This window comes from Cibotium barometz, chromosome 2 (assembly GCF_041138505.1).
Source record: "Cibotium barometz isolate CiBa-2024 chromosome 2, ASM4113850v1, whole genome shotgun sequence".
NCBI lineage: Eukaryota > Viridiplantae > Streptophyta > Polypodiopsida > Cyatheales > Cibotiaceae > Cibotium > Cibotium barometz.
The window spans coordinates 29,447,659-29,453,996 of NC_141047.1; positions in this window are offsets into that span (position 1 = coordinate 29,447,659).

The following is a 6,338-nucleotide window of genomic DNA, read 5'->3' on the forward strand; positions in this document are numbered from 1 at the left end:
ATGATGACTCGGTGCTCCCTCCATGCTCAGATGAGCTCACATCGGTCGGAATGTCCGAGGAGTAGTGCTCATGTCCACCCTCTGCAGCGGCGGCCGGTGGATCATCAGCAGCTTGTGCCTGTTCAAGTAATATATAGTATATAAGTATATATATATGCAATTCAATAAACCAAAACCATTCGTTACGAATTTTCAAGTACCTGTCGATCGTATGGTCTCATGGCCATCTCAAACTGCGCGTCCGTAATATGTCCCTCGGCTCTGAAGATGGCCCACGTGTCACGTCTGCTATGCCGGCGAGCATACGCAGTATCGTGGGTTGTGGGCTTCCTCCCTGTAACCCGTCGCTGTATCATAATCAACACAATTTGTAAGATTAAAACAATCATAGAATCAATGAATTAAGTAAACAATCAAATAAAGTGGCAGGATACTTACGAACTCTGCCTCCCATGACTCGACGCCGCCAGATCCGAAATGCGAAGATCCAATGGTCTCCATCTGGATCCGTCGTGCCTCCACATGCTGCCTGCTCTTCACGCCACCCTCTGCTCGTTTCTTTGCCTCCTTCCACTCGCGTTTGTGCGCAGTGGCAGGTTTCTTGGCAGGATAGCCACCCGCAGCTACATTTAGCCGGTCATCGTACGCGAGTTTTTTAAGGTGAGATCTTTTATTACTTAAGATCTCCCTTATTCGCGTCCTTCCCCATACATCCCAGAATGTAGCATGTGGGGGATTGGGGTACCGACTATGTACAGCCTCTATCACCTCCCCAACTAATCGGCTATTTTGATCTTTAAATTTAATAAAACAATTTCTATATGAGTTTGATACTACCCCACGCATGTACTTCATTACCTCCCTCCCCCTCGCATCCATCACTATCCCGCCCCTATCCGTCACATCATAGCAGACTACTCTCTCTATCTCTCTCATCTCCTCCTCTTCCGAACTGTCTCCTCTAACTCTTCTCTCTCTATCTCCTCTCTCACCGCGTGCCCTACTACCTCCCCCACTTCCCCCACCTCCCCCACCAAAGCACCCGCCGCATCCTCCACTCCCACTCTTCCTACTGCTGCGGGTGGAGTCACGACTGGGGGATTGTCTACGTGACGGTGGCTGTGAGCCCTGACGTGACGGTGGCTCTGAGGGAGCACGTGATGGTGGCTGTGAGGGTGTACATGAGTGTGTCTGGGACGAGGTATGTCTCCTCGTCGGTGGACGTGGAAGAGGAGAAGCTGCATGCCGTCTCGTCGGACTCGGAGGAATAGACGGCACTGGAGTGCCCTGGATACTCGCGATAGGGGTATAGACACCAGGCAGGGAAGGAGGGGGATGGGCATACATATACTCTATAAGCTCAACCGGACCAGGTTGGCGCCCAAAGTGATTCAGCATCTCCATCAGCCAATTGTTGTACGCAAATGGATCGGATGAAGAACCTGGAATATCCATAAAGAACCTGCAACAAACATCTTCATGTACATCATGGGCTGTCTCTTGACTCACACAAATATCATCATTCAAGTCAGTTGCCTGCAAATCATGAAATCTGAAACGCCGCAGTTTTCTGTCTGCAGAAACGCGTGTATACACCCGTCAAAAAACGCGTGTATACACCCGTCCAGAAACGCGTGTATATCCGCGTGAACATACTCTGCAGACAGGTTACACGCGCTTCTACACGCGTTCGTACACGCGACCTGCGAAAAAATTTTCTCGAAAAGACCGACCCCCCGACAAAGACAGAATGTCCTTATAAAAGGACCAGCCATTGTCGCCCCTGTCAGGATGCAGTAACCCAATCGTGTGCAAAAGGACAAACCCAAAGAGCAAAGAGCAAAGTAAACAAATCTGACAAAAGAGACAAGGCACAGGACAAAGTGACTCACCTCTGAAAAAGTGAGTCTTCTCTGCTCCTTCTCTGCTCCCTCCTTCTCCCGTGTGTGTGCTCCTTTCTCTGCTCCCTCCTTGCTGTTGGAAGAGGCAAAAACAGGCGAAAACGCATGCACAGTCGATTTCTTACTTCAAAATCTATATTTGGGGAAGGCGGGCTATTTTTAGTTTAAACATACCGCCGCGTTTATAAATGCGTGTATATTCGCGTGTATGTTATTTTAGCTGCGTTTATACACGCGTTTTACAGAAATTAGCCGCGTGAATACACGCGATTTTTAGGAAGTAGCCGCGTTAATACACGCAATTTTTAGGAAATAGACGCGGTAATACATGCGATTTTTGTGCTTTCATTAAAAACACATAATGATTTTGTGTTTTCTGATTTGTACACAGGATGTCATCAACCTCTTCAAGCAGTTCTGGGGAAGATGAGACAATGCGTCATCGTAATCGCGATGTGTGGTTGGGACAACGGATCAAATGTATGTGTAATCGATGTCAAGGATGCATTGTACGAGCACGTCGAATTACCTTGAATCACATCTCCATGTATGGAGAATGGAATCAAACAGGTTTAGAGGTGAGTAGATGTAAATTGATGGTATTCAAATGACTCATGGTATCCAAATTAAATTAATAGAGTTGTAACATATAATTTGATAAATTGAAGCAGGATGCAGTACCACACCCTAACATGGTACCCTACGCGCGACGAGAGCACGTAAAGCGTCGACGAGATGATGCTGGAGCTTCGGTATCTATTGTCAGAGATGAGTGGGAAAGGGACGACAATAGCCCTGCACCCCACGAAGTTGTGGAAGAGGAGGTGCTTGATGATATGGTGCGGAATCTTTTTAAGGATGATCCCAAAGGTATGGACGACGATGATATGGAACAAAAGCATCTTTATAAGGCTTCATCGACACCGGTGTTTGAAGGGTGCACATTCTCAGTTTTACGTGCTTCACTTGAACTACTTAATATACAAACAGTTTATGGATGGAGCAATGCAAGTCTTGACGCATTGTTGAAGTAAGCATTCTAACTTATAAATTTGAATTAGTGGTTTAAGGTTTAGGATTTAAGACTAATTATAATTGATGATATTGGATGCAGGCTATTATCAAACATGCTTCCAAAGGAAAATAGACTACCCACCTCAAGAGACATAGCAAGGCGCTATGTGACATCTCTTGGAGGACTGGATTATGATAAAATACATGCATGCGTCAATGATTGCATTCTCTTTCATGGGACGCATAAGGAGGCTCTACATTGTCCCACTTGTGGTGAAGCAAGGTACAGAACAGATATGAAGAGTTTTGATGTACCTCGTAAAGTCTTGCGACACTTTCCTATAATTCCTCGCATCAAACACATGTTCAAGTGCAAATCCATAGCAGAGCTCATGTCATGGCATTCCTCACATCGATCGGATGATGGCATGTGGAGAATTTCCGCAGACACTCCTGCTTGGAAGCATATTGAAGATGAGTGGCCCAGCTTTAAAACAGAGCCCAGAAACTTGAGACTTGGCCTGGGTATGGATGGAGTGAATCCATTTGGTTTCAAAAGCACCGCATACAGCGTGTGGCCAGTTGTGTTGGTGAATTACAACCTTCCACCATCAATGGCGATCAAGAAGGGACATCTTATGTTATCCCTTCTAATTCCAGGGAAACATAAAGTCAAGCATATGGATGTTTATCTTGAACCACTGATTGATGAGTTGGAGGAACTATGGAGAGGTGTTGCGGTGGTGGACATTAGTAGGCCTCCCTCCTCTCGACACTTCGACTTAAAAGCAGTGTTGATGTGGACAATGCATGTCTTTCCAGGATACAGCGATTGTTCTGGTAAGAATTCTAATTACCTCCCTACTCTATTACTATTGGCTATATATATTAATTAGACGGTTTGACTTTATTATTCTAACTTTTATTTATATTTTAACAGGTTTGAAAACATCGGGTAAACATGCATGTCCTGTTTGTGGCCCTTCGTTAGTACATGAGTATGCTGATGGTTTGTGTAAGACTATATTCGATAATCATCATCGATTTCTCCCCTCAGATCATCCTAAATATGTTGCTAGTAAGAGTAACATTCCTCCACAAACACTTTGTGCAAAAGATTGGAAGCGTATTTGGGAGTCTACAACTATTCTTCCTCCAGATGGCATGAACAGGTATAGTGATGTTTTTTCAATCTTGTTTTGTGTAGTCTCTAATTGGATTAAAGGTCACATAGAGCAATCCCTTGTGCAGGTACTCCATTTTTTTCCGGCTGCCATATTGGACCCATCTTAAGATCAACCATCTTCTTGATCCCATGCACATCTTCAAGAATGTGGGATCTGGTATTTGGGAACATATTACTGGTAAACGAGACAATGTTAGCGTACGTGAGGACTTGCGGGTCGCAGGACGTATGCGTCAAGCTTGGCCACGAGAGGTGGGTGGGCACGTTCGTCTTCCACCTGCACCATGGATTATATCAAAGAAAGAGGAGAAGCAGGTAAAGCAGGCCATCACCACTTTGCGTACTCCCACTGGATGCATGAGATCATTGAAGGGAGCCTTTACAACCACTAAGAAAAGAGGCATTGAGCAACTATATGGGTTGAAGTCCCACGATTGGCATAAGATGCTTCAAGTAAGTGTTTTCCAAGTCTTGTACGTACGTTGAAATTAAATTTTGTAATGCCATAAACCATAAATGTGCTCTTATGTGCGCAGTTCATACTACCTACTAGCATCGACCATTGTGCGAATAAGAGTTTGAAAAAATGTATTTATAAGATGGGCGAGCTTGTGAGGTATGTAAAACCCATGCTCAGATCACCCTTCATTATACCTTGCAAAATGAATGTGCATGAGATATAACGTACTATTTATTTATTTTTCAGATATGTTAGTTCCAAAGCAATTGATCCAGCCACGTTGGATGATGCGCGTGTTATGGCAGTGGAGGTGGTTTGTTTGGTAGAGGAGACTTTTTCGCGAACCATTCTCACAAGTCAACTACATCTCATTGTGCATTTAGTGGACGAAGTTGCTTTATGTGGTACTGTGCATGCACGTTGGATGTTCTTCCTAGAGCGCTTCATGAAGACCTTAAAAGACTTTGTGAGGCAAAGTGCAAGGCCTGAAGGAAGCATGGCCGAGGGTTGGTTGATACAAGAGTCTCTTGTATATATTTCAGAATTTCTTGGTCAGGTGGACAGCTCTTTGCCACGACTATGGAGCAATGAAGAGGACTTGAGGATGACCTCTATTGTGCCTCAAGGAAAAGGACAGAGTAAAGTAATTGACAGAACATTGATTGATGATCTCAATTTCACTTGTATCCTTAATAGTGATGTGATGAGCAGATGAGTTACAAGATATGAGGATGCAAAGACAAAAAGGCAAGCAGAAAGAGCTCTCTTTCGGAGGCAACATGGCTCTCGGAAGGCGTACCCTAAGCATCTAGCAACACTTCTGAATGATATCCATGTTGATTGGTTGCATGAGGAAATGGAGAGAGCAGAGAGCGACGAGGGGCTGCATATCACGGTGGAAGAATGGGAGTATGCACGAGGATGCATGTCAAAGGTACATAGAACTAATGTTTTGCATTAGTTGTAAGTGATTTGCTTTTAATATTTATTCACATTGCTTACACAAATATTGCTTCTATTTTGGTCCAGTGCACTATGTTCAATGCTATATGGTGTGAAGGCAAGCATTTTCGAACACAAAGAATTGATGAAAAGAGAAATACACAAGATTGCGGTGTCATTAGTAGCTTTGAGGGAGCTAATGGAAAAATGGATGATTATTGTGGCATAATCCAAGACATATTTAGGCTTGACTTTCGTCGCTTCTTTGTGTATGTTTTGGATGTCAAATGGCAAATGAACGTGGTGGAAAAAGGGCCTGATGCAACGATAAAACGCCATGCAAGTGGATATGTAACTATTGACTCTACAAAGTTCTGGCAAACAAAGAAAGATAGGCTCGTATTGCCACAACAATGTGAGCAGGTATGCATTTTTTTACTAATGTGTTTCATGTACATATATATCTAAGCTCGCGTACCCCTTGACTTTTGATATGCTAATTAATTACTGTACTGTGTGTATTTGAGTAGGTTATCTATCTACCAATGGTGCATGACATCAAATGGTGGTACGTCATCCCTATTGCACCACGTTCCAAAGTGATGTATAATACATTCACTGATATGGAGCATATGGAGGATGTAACAAGCCGCAATGAAGATGACGTCGAACATGCCATTGAAGATGTTGTGATCGATGATCAAGAAATAAGAGATGATCATGATAATGAGGATGAGCATGCCATTTCTCATGATCATGAGAATGACCCTACCATTGAGGATGATGGTGATGTTGATGAGGATGATCAGGACATCGATACCATTATCAATGGAGT